Here is a 21,709-nt window from a genome sequence, read left to right as displayed (position 1 = left end):
ACCATGTTGGCTAGGTTGGTGTGTAACTCCTGACCTCAATCTGCCTGCCTGCCAAGGATTACAGGCAACTGCTGGGATTACAGGCACTTTTGAGCCACTGTGCCCAGCCAAAATCCTTGATTCTAATCAAGATGTTGAACTAGTACAGACTGCTGACACCCAGATAAATAAAAAAAAAAAAAAAAAAGGAAGTTTAGATTTTTAGGAATTAACAGCAACAACCACCACACACACACACACACACACAAAGCAGCTGTGAAAATTCCGATCTGTAGGAAATTTTCAGAACTGGTATGTGAGTGTATAGATTGTTACAGGCTAAAGCCAAGGACCAGCATGGGCAGCAGAGGGTGGAGGAAATTATTTGAATTTTTCGTTGTAACAGGTATGATCATTAATTGTCCTTTGAAAATAAACCTGTAGCAATAGCCAAGCTCCTGGTATAAACAGGATAAAGTCAAGGCAGGAGAAACAAATGCTAAGGTAAGGCACTGATGAAAATAGATGCAGTATTACCAGCCAAAGTTGGGAAGTCACTACTCCATCCTTCCCACAAAACTGCCCTGGATGGTACATTATAAATAGGTAACTTGACTTTTATCAGTCAGGTCTTGCACTACAATTTAAATATAACTCTAACCATGGAAACTGCCTTCTGGAGTGGAAGGTAACTGGTATGATCAGCAGTGCTTCTTTGAATTCCTTGGGACGTACACGTTTTCTTCTAAATTCATTGGGAAATGCAGACTGAGGCTTAAATATCTTTCTTTCTTTTCTTGGTTTTTTTTGTGGTGGTGGTTGTTGTTGAGACAGAGTCTTGCTGTGTCACCCAGGCTGGAGTGCAGTGGCGTGATCTCAGTTCACTGCAACCTTCGCCTATCAGGTTCAAGCGATTCTCCTGCTTCAGCCTCCCGAGTAGCTGGGACTACTCGTGCGCATCACCTCGCAATTCAGTTAATAAATACTCGTTTAAAGACATATTTAGAAATGAAATGACCTGTTACTAAATTAGCATTACAAAAACAGATCAAAAATGTTAAACGTACAATCAAGTTACATGTAAAATTAAAGTAATAGAAAACTACATTAGACCCTGCTTATCCAGTTTTGTTTTTTGTGGTTTCACTTACCCGTGGTCAACCATAGTTCCAAAATATTACATGAAAATTCCAGAAATTCACAAGTATTAACTTGTGTGCCATTCTGGGTAGCATGATGAAATCTTGAGCTGTCCTTTTTTGCCCACCAGGGTGTGAGTCATCCCTTTCTCTAGCATATCCCCACCTGTTAGTTACTTAGGTGCTATGTTGGTTTTCAGATCCACTGTCATGGTATCACAATGTTTATGTTCAAGTAACCCTTATTTACTTAAAAATGGCCCAAAGTACATGAGTAGTGATGCTAGCATGTTGTTCTATTTTTATTATTAGTTGTTATTAATCTCTTACTATGCCTAAATTATAAATTAAACTTTATTATAGGTATGTATGTATAAGAAAAAATATGTAGCATATATTCAGTCTGGTACTATTCATGGTTTTAAGCATTCACTGGGAGTCTTGAAACATATCCCCCACAGATATACTTCTGTATATCAGTGAAAATCAGAAAAAAAATGAACATATTTGGGGCATGAGATTGAAACCAAATATGAACCAAAATAAGCACACTAGATGAGATAAATAGTTGAATGCATGCAGCTGAATAAAGAATTAGGAAACTGATAGAAGAGAGTAAAGAAAATGCTGGAAAGCAGTAGGAAAGGATAAAAAGAGAGCAAATATAAAAATAAAAGTTAAAATTTGTGTGATATAAAAGTAGAAGTTTCAATATCTGGAAAATAGGATTGCAGAAGGACAGAAATTAAAACAAATATTTTTTAAATCTGAAAGCTCTTTTTCCCAGAATTAAAGAAAACAGAAAGATGTCAGTTAAAGCGTGTCCTAAGGTACCAAGTAAGAGAAATAAGAAAAAAAAATGCCTTAAGAAATTAAAACTAGAATATCAAAACGAAAAAAAAACAAAGCTTTCAGGGAGGAAAAATGTATTATTTTCTGCATAGCAAATAACCACATATTTCTGCATGAAAAATAACCATAAATTTAGCAGTTAAAAATAACAAATGTCAGTTAGGAATCTAGGCACAGCTTAGTCAGGTCCTCTGCTATAGAGTCATTTACAAGGCTGCACTCAAGGTGTTGGTCAGGGCTACTGTCTCATCTGAAGGCTCAACTAGAGAAGGAGCCAATTTCAAGCTCTTTTATTATTGGAGGGATTCAGTTCTTTGCCGCAGTTGGACTGAGGGCCTGTGTTTCTTGCTGGTTGTTGGCCAAAGGCTGCTGCCTTCAGTTTCTTGTCACGTGGGCTGCCAAAGATAAACCCAACAGGACATTAGTTAAAACATTGAAAACAGATTTTATTCAGTAATTACTGATAGTAAGGGAAATAGCTGAGTTCCACTTTTATTTGTGCAGAGGTGATTGGGTGTTTTAAAGGGAAAATGAGGGACCCATGAGCAGAGGGTCAAGAAAAGTCAGAGAAGTAAAAAATTACAAAAGATCGGTCAACATAAATGCATCTAGGCCAGCTGTGTCTGCTATCTGGCAGTTACTGAAGTTAGGACTCTATTTTCTTAGAAACTGAGAGACAGGGGTCTTATACTTCCTGATGATTACATTTCAAAGGAATGTCCTTCAGTTTCTTCAGAAAGACACTTCTGAGTTGTAGGAGTTATATATACATTTCAAAGGAAAATGAAAAGGATGCATAATTATAAGCCCTTTTTTGTAAATGTTCTAAGAAATAACTTATACATGCAACAAACAAGCATATTTCAATAAAATTCAATACCCCTCTATGTTAAAAACTCTCAACAAATGAGGTATTGAAGGAACATACCTCAAAATAATAAGAGCTACATATGACAAAGCCAGAGACAACATCATGCTATTTGGGCAAAAGCTGGAAGCATTCCCTGTGAAAACCAGCACAAAACAAGGATACCTTCTCTCACCACTCCTGTTCAACATAGTATTGAAAGTCCTGGCCAGTGCAGTCATGCAAGAGAAAGAAAGAAAGGCCATCCAAACAAGAAGAGAGTAAGTCAAATTATCCCTGTCAGCCGATGGCACAATGCTATATCTAGAAGACTCCTTAGCCTCAGCCCAAAAGCTCCTTCAGCTGATAAACAACTTCAGCAAAGTCTTAGGATACAAAATTAATGTACAGAAATCATTAGCATTTCTATACACCAACAACAGTGATGCGGACAGCCAAATTAGGAATGCAATCCCATTCAAAACTGCCACAAAAAGAAAAAAGTATCTAGGAATACAGCAAACCAGAGAGGTGAACGATCTCTACAAGGGGAACTACAAAACACTGCTCAAAGAAATCAGAGCCGACACAAACAAATGGAAAAACATTCCATACTCATGGATAGGAAGAATCAATATAGTTAAAATGGCCGTACTGCTCAAAGAAATTTATAGTTTCAAGGATATTCCTATTAAACTACCAATGATGTTCTTCAAGGAACTAGAAAAAAATATTTAAAAATTCATATGAAACCAAAAAAGAGCCTGAATAGCCAAGGCAAGCCTAAGCAAAAAGAACAAAGCTGGGGGTATCAATACTAACAGACTTCAAACTATACTACAGGTTACAGTCACCAAAACAGCATGGTGTTGGTATAAAAACAGACACATATATCAATGGGACAGAATAGAGAGCCCTGAAATAAGGCTGTACACTTATGGTTATCTGATCTTTGACAAAGCTGACACAAACAAGCACTGGGGAAAAAACTGCCTTATTAATAAATGGTGCTGGGATAATAGGCTAGCCATGTGCAGAAGATTGAAGCTAGGTGCCTTCCTTATACCGTATACAAAAATCAATGCAAGATGGATTAAGGACTTTCATGTAAAACTCAAAACTTTAAAAATCCTGGAAGACAACCTAGGCAATACCATCTGAGACATAGGAATGGGTAAAGACACAAAAAACAGTCACAACAACAGCAAACATTGACAAATGGGATCTAACTAAACTGTAGAACTTCTGCACAGCAAAAGAACTATCAACAGAGTAACCAGACAATCTACAGAATGAGAGATAATATTTCTAAACTATGCAGTTGACAAAGGTCTAATATCCAGCATCTATAGGAAACTTAAACACATTTACAAGAGAAAAACAAGCCCATTAAAAAGTTGGCAGAGGACATGAACAGACACTCTTCAAAAGAGACATACATGCAACAAACAAGCATATGAAAAAAAGCTCAACATCACTAAGCAGTAGAGAAATGCAAATCAAACCCACTATGAGATACCATTTTGCACCAGTCAGAATGGCTATAAAAAGTCAAAAAATAACAGATGCTGGTGAAGATGTGGAGAAGAAGAAACACTTATACACTGTGGTGGGAGTGTAAATTAAATCAACCAGTATGGAAAACAGTGTGGTGATTCCTCAGAGACCCAAAACCAGAGCTACCGCTTGACCCAGCAATCCCATTACTGGGTATGTACCCAGAGGAATATAAATTATTCTACCATAAAGACACATGCACATATTCGTTGCAACACTATTCATAATAGCAAAGACATGGAATCAACCTAAATGCCCATCAATGGTAGACTGGATAAAGAAAATGTGGTACATATGCACCATAGAATACTATGCAGCCATAAAAAAGAGTGAGATCATGTGCTTTGCAGTAACATAGATGGGGCTGGAGGCCATTATCCTTAGCAATCTAACACAGGAACAGAAAATCAAATACCAAATGTTTCCACTTTAAAGTGGGAGTTAAATGATGAGAACACATGGCCCCATAGAGAACAACAGACATGAGGCCTATTGTAGGGTTGGAGGAGTGAGAAGGAAGAACATCAGGAAAACTAACTAATGGACACTGGGATTACTACCTGGGCGATGAAATAATCTGTACAACAAATTCCTGTGACACAAGTTTACCTGTATAACAAACCTGCGCATGTACCCTTTAACCTAAAACTTAAATTAAAAAAAAAAAAAACTTCCACACATTTCAAAAGGACAATGAGCCACACCCATCCACATAAGGCATTGTAACTTTTCACATTAATTCAGTTAACGCCTACTACTTAATAACACACAAGCTGCAGCTCTTCAAATTGTCATCTTGGCTACTCAGTCCTCTGTATCCTCTCCCTTTAATTTTCCCCTCTCTCCTCGTTGCTTATTTGTATTTGCCTCCATGTTCTTCCTTTTTATCTCTTATTTCTTTCACCTTTTCTATCTCTCTTTTGTTCTCTTCCTTACACAGGCTGGGTGGTAGGTGTGGGAGCTGGGTGCAGTGCAAGAGCATGGGCATACACTTCCAAAAGCAAATTTGAGGTATTTTACAATGTAAAGTGTCCTGTCCACGTATTATTTATGTATTTACTAACCATTTAACATGTTAAAAACTGTACTTCCATTTTTTTGGCAGTTGCTGTATTTTTGTTTAATGTATCAGTATTTTATATTGTTTCCCTAACTTCAGTTTCCCATGAACCCTGGGGTTTTTATTGTATGATTCTGCATAATGTGGTGATGTTAGGAATGGATATGTCATGTTATATCAGAACTACCTACAAAGATAATTTAAAAACCTTTGTAAAGCCACTTTGGGTGAGATGAGCAACAGGGGCTGGATTTACTCTCCCACTTGCAGCAATGTCTATAGCAAAAACAACAGCAACAAAACAGACAAGAATGTGTGAAACAGTACCTTTTAAGATACTGGAATAAGGCAATGAAAGACAGTGATTTTGAAATATGGGAAAAAATGAGGTAAGCGTTACCATTGCCTCATTTTACCATCTTGAGAGATTTTCAGCCTACAGCTCAAGGAAGAGGAACTGAGGCAGAGCCTGTCAGACTAGCTGTGTTGAGGAAATGGAGCTGAATCCTGGGAAACCAAGGAAGCCAAAGTTGATAGGACAGACTATCAAAAAGAAGAGATAACTGCATGGAAGGAGATATATGTGTGTGTGTGTGGTGGTGGTGAGTTGGTGGTGTGAAGAGAGAGAAAGGGGGAAGAAGAGATTTATTATGGAAATTGTTTCATGTGATTATAGTGGTCAAGAAGTTCCACCATCTGCCATTTGGAAGTTGGATAACCAGGAAAGCCAGTGGTGTAATTCAGTCTGGATCTAAGGATTGAAGAGCCAGAGGAGCCAATGGTATAACTCTCAGTATGACTCCAAGGCCTAAGAACCCGGGAGTGGGAAGGAGAGTGCAGGTGTAAGTCTCAAAGTCGTAGGGCCCGAAAACCAGGAGTGCTGATGTCTGATGGCAGAAGTGGATGAGCCTATCTCAAGAAAAGAAGGAATTCATCCTTCTTCCACATTTTTGTTCTATTCAGACCCTCAACTGATGGGATGATGCCTTGGTGAGGGTAGATCTTTTTATTTAGACTACTGGTCCAAATGCTAATCTACTCCAAAGACACCCTTACAGGCACACACAGTAATAACGTGTTGCCAGCTATCTGGGCATCCCTTAGCCAAGACAAACTGATACATAAAATTAACCAGCACAGTTCATGTGGAATATTCAGTAGAGTACTGACAAGCGTCTGTCTGTAATGAAACTCAATGCTGGGGAATGAACTGTCAAAAAGGATAAGAAGGAATAGTACCTAACACACATGGCTGGAAACAGTGCCTTTTCCCACCACGGACTGGAAAAATTCATATTTCATGTGTGTGGAATAGAGTACTGCTACACTTCAGATGTACCTAACAAATCACAAAAACAAGATTTGAAAGTATCAAACTTTTTCCAAATAAAATAACTGTATCTCAAAACAAAACTCAAGAGAATGTATAGCAATACAAAAATATCCAGCACCCAACAAGGTAATATTTACAATGTTAGAGCCTAATCAAAGATTACCAGGCATACAGAGGCAATACAATATCCACAAGGAAAATAATCCGTCAAAACAGACCAAGATATTGGAATTAGCAAATAGGGATATTAATACAAATATTACAACTGTATACTCTATGTTCAAAAAGTTAAGTAAACATATAGAGGATATTTTTAAAATTCAAATAAAATTTCCAAAGAGGAAAGCTATCGTGATGAAATAGGAAAATACACTTTACCTTATTTCTATGATGATCTTAACCTCATTTACTTTATTGAATTCAGCCAACTCTTCTTTTATTTTACAGTTTTTTGTTTGTTGGTTGGTTTTTTGTTTTGTTTTTTAGACAGAATTTCACTCTCATCGCCCAGGCTGGAGTGCAGTGGCACGATCTCTGCTCACTGCAACCACTACCTCCTGGGTTCAAGGGATTCTCCTGCCTCAGCTTCCCAAGTAGCTGTAATGACAGGCCTGTGCCACCACACTCAGCTAATTTTTTTATTTTTAGTAAAGATGGAGTTTCACCATGTTGGCCAGGCTGGTCTCGAACTGCTGACTTCATGTGATCCACCTGCCTCGGCCTCCCAAAGTGCTGGGATTACAGGTGTGAGCCACCGTGCCCAGCCATATTTGTTTTTATGTCCACTTCTGCTATGAGCTTTGAATTTCTCAAGTATTTTTACTGTTTTATGAAGTCTTACATTTTTCTTTTGCCTCATGCTTGATTTGGGAAGAAGCTTTTATCACCAAAGTGTTTTGATTCTAATTTTATGATTGTGTTCACAGTTCCTATATATGAATATTGACAGGCACTTTCAGTTCATTTTTAAATAAAATACTTTCCTGCACAGCAGTTAAAAAAAGAAAAATACACTTTATTACATTAATGGAAGATTATATCTTACAGAAGAAATAATAACTGAGCGTTAAGCTTAGTCCCTGATGTGGTTCTCTTTGTATTTATCTTGTTTGGTGTTTATAGGGAATTTTGAACCTATATTTTATAAACTTAAAAAAAATTGGCCAGGCGCCCTGGCTCACACCTGTAATCCCAGCACTTTGGGAGGCCAAGGTGGGTGGATCATGAGGTCAGGAGATTGAGACCATCCTGGCTAACACGGTGAAACTCCTTCTCTACTAAAAATACAAAAAATTAGCTGGGCGTGGTGGTGGGCGCCTGTAGTCACAGCTACTCGGGAGGCTGAGGCAGGAGAATGGCGTGAACCCAGGAGGCGGAGCTTGCAGTGACCCGAGATGGCGCCACTGCACTCCAGCCTGGGCGACAGAGTGAGACTCTGTCTCAAAAAAAGTAAGAAAATAAATTTATATGACTGTTCTAGGATATAAATCCATAGTTTAGTTAAATCTTTACTCTTCTTTGCTAAAAATGGTGGCAGGTGCCTGTAGTCCCAGCTACTGGGGAGGCTGAGGCAGGAGAAAGGCGTGAACCTGGAAGGTGGAGCTTGCAGTGAGCCGAGATCACGCCACGGCACTCCAGCCTGGGAGACAGAGTGAGACTCCGTCTCAAAAAAAAAAAAAAAAAAAAAAAAAAAAAAAAAAAGCCTCAAAGAGTTTTTACACTCATTTCTTAATCAATTTCTTTCCAATTTTCAAAAATTATTCACCAGTATTTCTTCAAATACTATACCTTTTACTTACTCTCTCGCTTCTATCTTGACTCCAATTACCCATATGTTAGCCCTTTTATCAATGTCCCATGTGTCTCTTATGTTTTATTCAATATTTTATATCTCCTTTTATGTTCTTGATTCTTTTATATTTCCCAGCTCACCAACCATCTGAAAAATCGTATCTAATGAACTATTTAGTAATCTATTAAACTTCTTATTTTAATTATAGTAGTTTTCCATTTTAGAACTTTCATTTGACTCTTTTTATATTTCATATCTCTGATCAAGTTTTACATTTTAAATCTGTATTTATGTGTCAATTAATAATAATATAAAATATCTGTTAATGTCAAATCTTTTCTGAGTCTGTTTTTATTGTCTATTTTACTCTTTGTTTTTGTCTTTTTGCTTATGTTGTATAAGATGTCTCACAATTTGTACTGGGTGCTAAACATTCTCCATGAAAACTTAAAGGAGTTAAGTCCTCTTCTAAGTACTAATGACCATATCAATCCTGCAGAGGGTTGAGTTGAGACTTTGTTATGACTACTCCATTTCAATTTATTATTACTTGTAGAGAATGGTCTATATTTCTAGAGTGTGATCATTCTGGGATCTCAATTGAAAACCCAGTTTTTACCAAAACCCCTTTACCTTGGCAAATATTGAACTCCAATCTCTGTCTCATCAGTACAACATAATTGCTGAAACTTCTGTACAGTTTGTTAGCCTCCTAGCTGCTGTTTTCTGCTGGATTTATTGGATTCCTGACTCTTAATGTGAAGCTCAGAATTTGGCCAGTGATTTGAGGTAAATTTGTAGTTGGCTTCTTTCTCTATGATTTATTCCCCTTTGGGAATTTGCTTAAGTCCCAGCCACTTGGCATCTCTGAATTCTGATCTCTGCTTTCTCTTTCCAATATGACTATGCTGTATACTTTGACTATAGTCCTCATGTTAAAATTTTTTCAAAAAATAGGTCAGGATAAATATGAATCTTTTCTCTTATGCTTTCCTTCTCTCAAGGACCATGGTTCCTCAACTCCTAACATTATCGATTACTCCTCAATGCCTTAAACCATTGTCTTATATAGACTGTTCACATGCACACACACACACACACACACACACACACACATATGTATATGCTTGTATGTGTATATGTAAAAAGGGTTACTAAAATATAAGCTACTCCGTCCTGGTCAGAACTAAAAGTTTTCTCAAGAAAATATATTGATTCTGTAATTTCAATATTTATAATTTTCCTTTCTAGGATATCTAGTTCATTTTTGATTCTGCTAATTGTCTAAAGTTTTTGGTACATGTTTACTTTCCAACTTCAATTTTATTCAGTAAATATATTTTTTATAGTTTGATTATTTCAGTATCTAATATCCTTGAGAAGCTTATTAGGCATCATTTCTGATTATAATTTCCGAATGCAAGATCAGGTTTTTTGGAAATTCATATTAATTTTCTAGTCTTTTTATAAGTTTGTCATTATAGATTTATAAAAATTAAAAGTCTAGCCTTTCATTCCTCCATAGATAATTTGCATTTTCTTTTAAAAATAAGATTTTGGGAGCGATTGCATTGGGAGTTACACCTGATATAAATGACGAATTGATGGGTGCTGATGCGTTGATGGGTGCAGCACACCAACATGGCACAACTATACATATGTAACAAACCTGCATGTTATGCACATGTACCCTAGAACTTAAAGTATAATAAAAAAATAAGATTTTAAAAATTAAAGTATTATTTACATACAATAAACTAGAGAAATCTTAGGTACACAGCTCAGCAAATTTTCACTTATGAACACATCCATGTAGAGTATTTTCTTTTCTTTTCTTTTCTTTTTTTTTGAGATGAAGTTTCACTCTGTTGCCCAGGCTGGATTGCAGTCGCATGATCTAGGCTCACTACAACCTCTGCCTCCTGGGTTCAAGTGATTCTCATGCTTCAGCCTCCCGAGTAGCTAGGATTACAGGCATGTGCCACCACACCTGGCTAATTTTTGTAGTTTTAGTAGAGATGGGGTTTCACCATGTTGGTCAGGCTGGTCTTGAACTCCTGACCTCAAGTGATCTGCCCACCTCGGCATCCCAAAGTGCTGGGATTACAGGTGTGAGCCACTGTGCCTGGCCCATGTAGAACAGTTTTTGGACTGCAAAAGGCTCCATGTTGTATGTTACCACTCAACACTCCATCAGTAAGGAAAAACACTATTCACATCACTATCACATGGGTTAACTTTGCCTCTTCTTATAAGGACACCAGTAAGACAGGATTAGGGCCTATAAAAGTAATTGGTTTTTATATAGAAAAAATTTATAGCATATCATGGATTCTTTTGCTCAACATTACGTCTGTGGTATTTGTCTGCGTTGTTACATTTAGCAGCAGTTTGTTTTTTCTTTGGTATGTAATATTCTATTATATAAGGCCATAAGTTATTTATTCTTCCTAATAATGATGGACATTTGTGTTCTTTCTAGCTTTTGGCTATTTGCATTTTCTTTTGCCAGTCTTTGTAGGAAGATGCCCATGTCAGAGTACTTTAAATGATACACTTGATTTTTTTAGGACCACATAGGTAACTTTAAGTTTCCCTTCACTGGTGACAAAGGTAAGACAAGCATTATCTCTTGCCAAATCCTTCACACAGATCCCTGAGTTGTTTACAGTTACACTGAGGGTTTGCCACTTTGAGATCCCAGCATTATAGATGGAAGGAGCCTCCTTTTAGATTCCTACCTTGGATAGGATCTAGATTTTATCTACTTTTCCCTATTCCCTGAATTACTTCTATGAGCTGAATTGTATTCCACCAAAATTCATATGCTGAAGCCCTAACTGATCTTTGTGGAAGATCAGTTGGCTGTAAATATGTGGCATTATTTCTGAGTTCTCTATTCTATTCTAATCTGACACATTGATCTATGTGTCTATTTTTATACCAGTACCATGCCGTTTGGGTTATTATAGCCTTGGAATATAATTTGAAGTCAAGTAATGTGATACCTCAAGCTTTGTTCCTTTTTGGTTAGAATTGGTTTGGATAATCAGGCTGTCTTTTGGTTCCAAATGAATTTTAGGATTGTTTTTTCAAATTCTTTCAAAAATGATGTTGATATTTTGATAGTGCTTTGAATCTACAGATTTCTTTGGGCAATATGGTCATTTTAATTATATTAATTATTCTGATCCATGAGCACGTTTTTCTATTTATTTGTGTTATCAACAATTTATTTCATTAGTGTTTTGTGGTTTTTCTTATGGTAATCTTTCACCTCCTTTGTTAAATTTATTTCTAGATATTTCATTTTATTTTTTTGTAGCTATTGTAAATGAGATTGATTTCCTGATTTTATTCTCAGCTAGTTATTGGTGCATAGAAACACCACTGATTTTGTACACTGATTTTGTATCCTGCAACTTTACCCAATTCATTTATCAAATCTGAGAGGTTTTGGTGGAGCACATGTTTTTGGAAAAATTGCACTGATAGACTTGCTTGATGCAGTGTTGCCACAAACCTGCAATTTGTAAATAAAAAAAGAAGGGGGGTATCTGCAAAGTGCAATAAAATGAAGCACACTAAAATGAGGTATGCCTGTAAATGACTTTCTGGGAAAGGCAAAACTCGAGACAGTGTAAAGATCAGTGGTTGTTGGGGCTAGGGAGAAGAGAGGGAAATTTAAGTACAGCACCAATTTCTAAGGCAGTGAAATAATTATTCTGTGATTCTATAATGCTGGATACATGTCATCATACATTTGTCAAAATCTATAAAATGTACAACACCATGAGCGAATCCTAATGTAAGCTATGGATTTTAGTTAATAATAATGTATTATTGGCTCATCAATTGTAACAAATATACCACAATAATGCAAGATGTTAATAATAGGGAATTAAAAGTGAGTGATAAAGGGTATATGGGAACTTTGTACTTTTAGCTCAGTTTTTTTCCATTTATCTAAAGCTGCTGAGAAAGAAAGCCTATTGATCAAAAACATTAATGGAATACCTCTCAAGCTGTATTTAAAGGAAAACTTATGGCTATAAATTTCTATATTAGAAAAAGGAAAAAAGTATCAAATCAATGACATCAGTTTGCTTGTGTTAATCAGGGCTCTCCAGAGAAATAGAATCAATAGAAGAATACATATATATATATATATATGAGATAAGGTCTTACTCTGTTGCCCAGGCTGGAGTACAGTGATATGATTATATCTCACTATAACCTTGTAACCTCCAACTTCTGGGCTCAGGCAACCCTCCTGCCTAAGCCTTATGAGTAGCTAGGACTACAGATGTGTGTCACCATGCCTGAATAATTTTTGTTTGTTTGTTTTTTTATATAGATATGGTCTCTCTATGTTGCCCAGGCTAGTCTCAAACTCCTGGCCTTAAGTGATATTCCTTCCTTGGCCTTCCAAAGTGCTAGGATAACAGGAATGAGTCACCATACCAGATCTGTATATATTTATTTATTCACAATGTCGTGCAAAACATTCTTTTTTTTTTTTTTTTTTTTTTTTTGAGACAGAGTCTCGCACTGTCGCCTGGGCTGGAGTGCAGTGGCGCAATGTTGGCTGACTGCAACTTCTGCCTCCCCGGTTCAAGCAATTCTGCTGCCTTAGCCTCCTGAGTAGTTGGGATTACAGGTGCCTGCCACCACGCCGGGCTAATCTTTTGTGTTTTTAGTAGAGATGGGATATCTCCATGTTGGCCAGGCTGAATTCGAACTCCTGACCTCAAGTGATCCACCTGCCTCGGCCTCCCAAAGTGCTGGGATTACAGGTGTGAGCCACCACGCCGGACCTGCAAAGCATTTTTATCATCTCAAAGATATGTTTTGTCTATTAGCAGTCAGCTTCCATTTCCCCCTCTCCTAAGCTCCTGGAAACCACTAATCTGCTTTTGCTCTCTACAGATTTACCTAATCTGGGTATTTCATATAAATGAAATCTTAATATGTTACCATCTGTGTTTGGCTCCTGTTACTTAGCATAATATTTTCTAGGCACTTATCTGTTGTAGCATGTATCAATACTTCATTTTTATGGTTGAATAATATTCTATTGAATGGATATACCACACTCTCTTCATGCATTCACCTTTTGATGGCCATTTGCATTATTTCCACCTATTAGCCATTGTGAATAGTGCTGCTATAAACATTGATGTACAGTTTTTTGTTTGAACACCTGTTTTTAATTCTCTGAAATTACTGGGTCATATGGTAATTTTTTGTTTAACTTTCTGAGAAACTGCTAACTTATTTCAGCAGTGGCTGCATCATTTTACATTCTCAGCAAACAATGTATGGGTGTTCAAGTTCCTCCACATGTTAGTCAACACTTGACATTTTTCTATTTTTAAAAATTGTAGTCATTCTAGTGGGTGAAGAGGTTTTGACTGGCATTTTCCTAATGACTAATAATATTGAGCATCTTTTCATGAGCTTATTGATCATTCGTGTATCTTCTCTGGAGAAATGTCCATTCAAATCATTTGCCCATTTTTGAATTGATTTCTAAAAAAATGTTAAGTTGTAGGAGTTCTTTATATATTTTGGATATGAATCCTTTATCAGTCATATAATTTGCAAATATTTCTCCCATCCATTAGATTGCCTTTTTGTTTTCTGTTCTGTTTACTTTCAGGTGATGGTTGGTCAGGTATGGCCACAAGATGGGGGAAAAGGAGAGGTTCAGGAAAACAAAGTTGATTACATCATGGACCCTAAAGAGTAACTGCCTGCCAAGAGAGGTTCACATAGGAAGAGCACCAAGGGAGTGGGCTCAACCATGCAGAAGGGAGTCAAAAAAGAGAGAAGACCCACGCATAAGTGCCTTTATTAAGGGCCACGGTGGAGTAAATAAGCAAAAGGCATAAAAGGATTTCATTGGTGCATCAGAAAGTTAGTAGATCACAGTCAGGGAGGGCAAGAAAGGAAACTTGTGACAGAAGCCAACCTTACCACACAGGTACATCTGGTTACTTGGTCGTGGTGTTCATAGCCTCTTTGTGGGGATGTTGAGGCAGCAAGAAAATATAAAGTTTTTAAATTTACAATACTTTCAACCCTGTGGTGCCTCAACATCTTTAACAATACTAATTGGGAGGAAGACTGCTTGCCACCTGGATTGTGGAGATGTTAAAGGTGACTAGCTAGCCACTGAAGGCAAACTTTGATACAGATGACAACTAGGAGATGTTCTATTAGCCATATGGCAAGTGGTTGGAACTCAGTTCACAACCAGGCACATCGCCTTGTGCGAGAAAGCCAAGAGAACAGATCAGATCCCTGTGTATTTAAGGAAATACATTGGTAGATTTTGGTTATTTTATAAAAGTTCTTTACTTCTTAGCCTATTCCTCATAGCTTGGCCTGTACCTGTCCAGAGTTATTAATGTATATATGGCAGGAGGTGCCTTGCATGGCACAAACCCCTCTCTCCCCTGGCTAGTGAGTAGTCAAGAGCAGTGTGCTATCCATTATCACTCGGGTTAGAGACAAATGGGCTTGTTGTGTAAAGGACAACGTTTCATGTAGCCTTTGAATATGATCTGAAAGGGCCTATGATCTGAAATGTGCTGGTTGCCAGCTAAGATTTTGTTTTGTATGCAAAGGCTGCTGTTCTGGTGCCAACACTGGCAGCTCCTGTGGCTATGGTAAGCCCTGTTAAGATGGGAATAAATATTACCTGTTTTGCCTGGTGTTTTGGGGTTGATGGAAATGAGCAGTTAGCTGGTTGATAAAGAACTAGGAGAATCCTCAGTGTAACCACTGTACATGGGAGTATGGTTTTATTCGGAAAAATATGGGGGATTAAGCAAGGAAAATATATAAGGTGCTATGCCTATGAGTTTGGGCCACAGTAGAGCCTGAAAGTGCTGTTATTTAGAGCCTAATGTACCCATGAAGATATTATAAGGAGGTTGAAGGCCCCAATGTGGAGAACTGGCCAAGTTTAGTGGGCTCCTGGGCACAAATGGTAAGCCTAGGGGGGAACTTGATTATAATGTGCAGCTGTCCCTGGTGAGTATAGCTAGAAATGAAGGTAGCTGGTATATTTAAGCAGATGTGAAATTTAAGAATTTTATTGTAAGCTTTGATAGAACTTGGCCTAATGTGGTGTCAGCAGGAAAGTCATTAAGGTGGGTCCATGCCCAATGGGACTTGGTGGTAGGCTTAACAGTTGTGAAGGGCTATGGCCATGGCTGAAACTTTGGCAGCTTGTACATATGTGTTGGAGATCTTGGTCTGTACCAGGTTAGTGTAGTTGTTGTTGTGACATAAGTGTGAAGAAGACAGGAAGTAGAGGTATTTATGGGTGTGGTATCTGTGGGTATAGTTTCCTGGGCACCAGCCTCAAGAATGCTGGGGTGCATGGCTGTTTCTGCCATGGTTGGCATTGCAGGCAAAGAGAAATCGCAGGAAATCATTAGAAGTGCACATAGGAATAGAAAATCTGGATGGTACATGGCTAGGCATGGCACAGAAGACATATTAGGAGAAACTCTACCCTGAATGGCATTCAAGATGAAATGCTTTGCATCCCACAGAGGCTTAATGCACTCTAGGGCTGCTTTGCAATAGTAGGACTTTTGAACTCTTAGTTTCACAGGCAGGTGTCAGCAGGGCAGGATCCAGGGTCAAACAAGTAACAATCTCAAGGAAATAGTCTTCCCAGGGTTCATATTCACATTGGGCAATATAAGGTTGCAGTATGTTTGGATCAGTCATGGATAGCAGGGGAATCAAGACTGAGCACTGAGTGTGGGAGTTGTTTAAAGGGGATGTCTAAAACAGTCCAAGTTTGGAGCAGAAGCAGTTGTCTGAGGTGAAATCAATTCCACTGGCAAGCACTTGGGCTGGGATGACATTGTCTGAGATGATGTCATATCTATCAATGACCTCTTGGATTGGGTTGATGTCAGGAGCAATCCAGGAAAAGGATGTCCCTACCATGTAGCAATCCATAGGGAATAAAAGGGAGCGTCTAAGGACTAAGAGTTATGGTAACATGTGAAGGTCTTGCCCAAAATAGATTTACAGGTGACTCTGCAGCTGCTGGAGACACAGATTTCTTCTTCTTCTTATTATTATTATACTTTAAGTTCTAGGGTACATGTGCACAACATGCAGGTTTGTTACATATGTATACATGTGCCATGTTGGTGTGCTGCACCTGTTAACTAGTCATTTACATTAGGTATATCTCCTAATGCTATCCCTCCCCCCTCCCTCCTCCCCATGACAGGCCCCAGTGTGTGATGTTCCCCTTCCTGTGTCCAAGTGGTCTCATTGTTCAATTCTCACCTATGAGTGAGAACATGTGGTGTTTGGTTTTCTGTTCTTGCAATAGTTTGCTGAGAATGATGGTTTCCAGCTGCATCCATGTCCCTACAAAGGACATGAACTCATCCTTTTTTATGGCTGTGTAGTATTTCATGGTGTATATGTGCCACATTCTCTTAATCCAGTTTATCATTGATGCACATTTGGGTTGGTTCCAAGTCTTTGCGGTTGTGAATAGTGCCACAATAAACATATGTGTGCATGGGAGACACAGATTTCTTTCAAGTCTGCTGGGTCGTCAGTGACACAACAGGCAAATGCTAAAGCCACTTTGATCTGGGACTGCCCTTCGTAGTCTATCTATAAAGGATGTATATTCTTGGAGCACTGATAGGCTGTGTTCAGAGAGACTCTATGCATGATTCTACATTCTGGGGCACAGCTTCCCGTAGAGATCTCAGGTACCATGGAGCAAAGAATTAACAGCCAGGGTTTAATCCACAGACATGAATTCAGTCAATCTATAGAGGCCATGCTCAAGAGAATGTCCACTAGCATATACTACTGCTCAAAATTGTTTAAACACCAATATCATTTGAGCTATTCATAATGGAAGGCTGCCAGCTGGGGAGGGATTCAGTCATGAGCCAGGCTCAAAGATAGGCTGCTCTCATGGAGCTCAGGATAACCTCCAGGCAGGTCCAATTTCTCCAATTTGTGGTACACTACTGAAGGGGCTCTGTGGGGCTGTTGCACATTCCATGGGTCAGGTTGAAACATTATGGGTTGACCCATATCCCCAGTGCCCAAGTTAAGCACAAGCAAACTAACAAACACAGCCAAGGGAAGTAACAATATTTTATTAATTTGGCAGAGACTGTACCCTGGACATGGGGCAGTTGTAGTAACACCACTGGGGAATCTTGGAGTCTTAAATACATCTGTAGCTCCTAGCTAAGTACAAACCTCCCAGTAGTGAGAGTTGGGAACTAGTATGGTGGTGGCTGTGGGTCACATTTGGAATCTGTCATTTCCAGAAGTGGCTCGCATTCTCCAGATATAACTTGCTGTCTCCACAAATAGCAACCCACACATTTCCACTACTCAACCCTGTATCTATAATTTCCAATTCCTGCCTCGGCGTGGGATGGGGATTAAGCAGGCACCCTTTATATCCTGAGTACGAAGGCAGGGTCTCAGGCTCTGGCATCAGCTTATCCAGGTACTCTTGTGCTCAAATTAAATGTCTAGGGCATTTCAATGGGCTTTCAGTCATTAAGGGATTGTATTTAGCCATCTGTTTCTTGATTAAGCATCCAAGTCAAAAAGGTTGGAGGAATAATTGAAAAGTCAAATTCATATGGAGAGAAATCATTGACAGAGTAACAGGTACAATCCTCCCGGACAGCAAAATGAGCCAGATTGCCCTTGCGAGCAAACAGGAGCAGAGTGGAAGGCTATATAAAATTAGTGTAAGGGATATAGAATACTGTCGATAACGAGTTGAGATAAATTATGGGTTGTAGGAGAAAGGAGACCTACTTAAAGATCCATTTACCAAAGAGTAATTTTAGTAGCATGTCTTTCAATGGGCCATTGTTACATTAAGTGAGGCCTGAGGTTGTGCTTGGTATGGCAAATGAAAGTTCCATAAGATGCCCTGTTCTAGTGTCTGGTTCTGGGTAGCATGGTAGAGAAAATGAGTCCCTTGGTCAGAATTTATGATATCTGGAACAACAAAGGAAACTAAAATGGTCCTCATTAGGCCAGAGGCAGTGAAAGGCCAGCATACCCCATAAAGGAGTCAATCATAGTAAGGGTACACTAGGCAGCGCCTGCAGTAGGGGGCAAGGGATCAATGTAATCAATACAACACCAGGAAAAGGGATAGAAATTCTGTGGAAAAGATCCCCATTGAGTTTCACACCAATATTTGATCTTGAAGCATATGTCTCAGTTGTCAGTCTCTGTCTTGGCCAGAGAGACTTGCAGGGGAATGCCTTGTCTATGGGTCCATTCAACAAACACATGCATTCCTCAATGCCCAGAGGGATTATGTGGCCAAGTTGCCAGCAGGTATGGAAGTGAGGAGGGATCCAGGGAGGCAACAGAAGTGGCTAGAGAAAGTGTATTCATCCTAGAAATCAGCCTGCTGTGTTGTTGAAATGTGCCTCTGGAATGTCATGTTAAAGTTTGTGCAAAAACGTGTAACAAAAATAGAAATAGGCCAAGTTGACAATACCTTACAAATTTAGGATCCCCAGAAGGGACAGCCTTGTATTAAGAAATCATCTCTCTGCTATTGGCCTTGCCAGATGTAAAGCTGTTAGCAATCAGTAAAGATCTAGAAGAAGATCTATGAAGAAGTTACCTAGTAAGGGCATTCTGTACAGCCAAGTGTATAGCTTCCAAGTTGGGCAGACCTGATGACACTGAACCTGGTTAGAGAGGTACTCAAAGCCAAGTGATAGGCCATGGTTCTCCAGCAAGCTGCATTGCATACAATGGTGACAATATCATCAGTAAAGTACGTTGACTCCTTTTTCATGTCAGACAGTTGGTCCCAAGGGGCACCTCATTTTCCAGAGGAAGAGGCAGTGGTAATGCCAGTACCAGTGTCCCTAGGTCCACAGGCAAGAGATTGAGCATGGGGCAAGCTGCAACCTCCTAGAACTTGTAAAAGACCTGTTTGTCCAGTTTAACACACTCCTAGAAGTACCATTTCCATTTAAGCAAGGAAACTTCCACAGCTGTGCTGAGCTGTTGCCGAGAGGAATCTATCCATCCAGGACAAAGTAAGGATCTGGGTGTAGAGTTTTACCTGCTGGTGGCCAAAATGAGCCTTGGTCTGTAGCAGTCATCAGTAAACATTTGATATTTGGCATGTATCAGGCAGCAGCTGATGGCAGCCTCTGGATCCAAAATCCCATCAGGAGCCATTTTTGACCATGCTTATTCCATATGCTCCAGAAAGCATTGTCAGGGTTGGCCAATATCTCAAATCTAAAACTGGCTTCTGGGGGAACCAACTGCCTTATATAGCCTGCTGAGTTTCTTCTAATGCTCATTGCTGGGGCTTCCCCCAGTGGAAGGTGGTAGACTTGCAAGTGATTTTGTAGAAAGGCTGAAGTAAAATGGAAAGGGGTGGAATGTGTTGTTGCCAGAACATGTAGAGACTTAACAGATGTTGAGCCTGGCAAAATGTCTGGGATGGGCTGAGCTATAAAAGCTAATGTCTAACAGTGTTAGAAATTTGTTGGCCATTGGAAGACCAGACTATGCCCAAGAATTTCACTGAGGTTGGCAGACCTAGGATTTTGTGTAGAGTCATTGCCTGCCCCTGTTCTTGGAGATGCTGCATGCAAATCCTCTTTGACTGCCTCCTCAGAGGGCCCTCATATCAGGACACCACCTACATAGTGCTATTAGAAGCCTTATGGGGAACTCTGTCAGGGTCCTGAAGTACAAATTGTAAGCAACGGCTGAGCTATTTAGATAGCCTATGGGCTCAATCCTGCCAGAAGAATAGGGACACAGGAAGAGACATGTCCACCTGAGTCATTAGGGCAGGTTTTCTGGCTTCAACCATGGTTGTGGATGCTGAAATAGCCCTGAGACTTGGCTCCAGCCCCGCTCAGCAGTGGTCAGAGAAGAGTCCTGCCAGCAGCACAGGGACCCAAAGGAAGAAACATTTGCCAGGACATGCTTGTGACCCCAGGTCTACAGCAGATCCTGAAATGGTTCGGAGTCTCAGCCTTAGCCCCTCTCAGTAGTGGTCTGTGATCAGTGCTGCCAGCAGCACAGGGACACAGAGAACTACATGCAACCTGAGTCCTCTGGGCAGGCCTGCTGACATTGGTCCCAGCTATAGACCCTATAATAGCCCTGAAACTCAGTTCTAGATCCTCTCAGATACAGATTAAGGCAATACTGCCTGCCTAGAGATCCACCCAGTGACCCAGCAGGAGAACTCGTAGGGACCCAGCGAAAGCCACACCCATCCTCACACTTAGTAACAGGTTCACTGTTTGTGGCTCCTGAAGTGGATCCTCATCTCAGCACCAGCCCTATGGATCAAGGCTCTGGAAGCAGTCCACACTATCCAGGGGCCAGAAACCCACTTCAGCCCCTGTTAACAGGCCCACCAAACACAAGTCACTTGAAATCAGACAATTAGAGGAACAAAAAGAAAAAAAAGAATGAGAAAGAGTGAAGAAATATCAAAGGACCTACAGGACACCATCAAACATGCAGATATTTGAATTATGGAAGTCCCAGAAGGAAAAGAGGAAGTAAAGGGGAAGAAAGCATATTTAATGAAATACTGTATAAAAACTTGCCAAATTTGGTGAGGGATATCGACATCCAAATTTATGAATCTCGAAAGACTCCAAGCAAGATCAACCTAAAGAATTCTCTGAAGCATATTATAATTAAATTTTCAAAAGTTAAAGACAATGAGAATTCTGAAAGCAGTAAGAGAAAAGATAATCATTATATAGAAGGGAAATCCATAAGGATAACGAAGATTTCCCACCAGAAACTTTGCAAGCCAGGAAGCAGTGGGATGATGTATTCAAAGTGCTGAAGGGAAAACAAAACTTGCCAACCAATAGTACTAAAACCAGAAAAGATGTCCTTTAGAAATAAAGGAGAGATAAAGACATTCACAGACAAACAAAAGCAGAGAGAGTTCATTACACTAGGCTTGAAAAAATGCTGAAGGGAGTTATTTGAATTGAAATAAAGGATGCTAAGCAGCAACATAAAAACATATGTAAGTGAAAGACTCAAAAATACAGTCAAATATGCAGTCAAATTCATAATACTTTAATACTGTATTGGT

The sequence above is a fragment of the Piliocolobus tephrosceles genome, chromosome 1, assembly GCF_002776525.5.
Source record: "Piliocolobus tephrosceles isolate RC106 chromosome 1, ASM277652v3, whole genome shotgun sequence".
Taxonomy (NCBI): Eukaryota; Metazoa; Chordata; class Mammalia; order Primates; family Cercopithecidae; genus Piliocolobus; species Piliocolobus tephrosceles.
The sequence above is the reverse complement of the archived record's forward strand: the minus strand, read 5'-3'. Positions refer to the sequence as shown.